The sequence below is a fragment of the Eleutherodactylus coqui genome, chromosome 11 (assembly GCF_035609145.1).
Source record: "Eleutherodactylus coqui strain aEleCoq1 chromosome 11, aEleCoq1.hap1, whole genome shotgun sequence".
Lineage (NCBI taxonomy): Eukaryota > Metazoa > Chordata > Amphibia > Anura > Eleutherodactylidae > Eleutherodactylus > Eleutherodactylus coqui.
Window position 1 is genome coordinate 58,059,276 of NC_089847.1, and position 883 is coordinate 58,060,158.

General features: G+C 41.4%; 1 non-coding gene across 1 annotated transcript; it reads right to left on the bottom strand.

The window, feature by feature from the left end:
• Positions 1–219: 219 nt before the first annotated feature.
• TRNAT-AGU (transfer RNA threonine (anticodon AGU)) lies at positions 220–293 on the bottom strand. The gene has a single exon. It is a non-coding gene; the product is annotated as a tRNA-Thr (tRNA).
• Positions 294–883: the final 590 nt, after the last annotated feature.

Here is an 883-nt window from a genome sequence, read left to right on the forward strand (position 1 = left end):
GCAATAGTGAATCCGCACCTCTAATTTATCGTGCCTTATGCCATCCTACATTTTGCAAAACTTTGCAACCATCTACTTGTTAAAACTAAACCAGAGCTGACTCTTTGCCACTCGGGTGGAGTATTCTAGGGATGTGGGACGAGCATCTTTAATGTCATTGGCTAGTGAACATCTCCATTTTGGAAAAAAAAGCTGATTATTGAGCAGAATAAGAGAACAAGGCACTGCTGAGAGTTGAACTCAGGATCTCCTGTTTACTAGACAGGCGCTTTAACCAACTAAGCCACAGTGCCCATGAGCAAAACTGTGGAAAACCAGAAAGATGGCAAAGATGATCCAGGAGAAGAATTTTTAAATGTAGGATGATTTTGTGGAGTGGTTCTAAGTTTTGCTATTTGTCACAGAGATGGCAAATTAAGTGTGAACAGATCCTATGCAGCATGTAGTTTCAGGTGGCTGCCACTATAGAACAGCAAGTAAGTCGAGTCCCGTCCCATACTTGGTAGCAGCATGCAGTTCTCTGTCATTTTGCATCGTGACAATTCTAAATGAAATCGGCTTGGGACGATCGTTTTTGGAAAAGACATGGATAATTTGTCCATAGGTATGTAATCCATGCATTTGCCTTGCATGAATTGTGGCCTGTTTTACTTTAAAAGTTAGATAGAAGACAGAACTGACAGATTTAGGGAATGCTAGGGAAATGCCAACATAAATGAGAAGCAGAGAGGACTGAATGTTTAGTATTTATGCCATTAGCATGGGTCACCACGTTGGATGTAAAACAAGACCTGCTGAGCCAATGACTGATGTACGGCGCTGTTGCATGCGGAAAGAAAATGAAACCTAAGAATCATCACGACTGTTTTCCAAATGTGGGTTC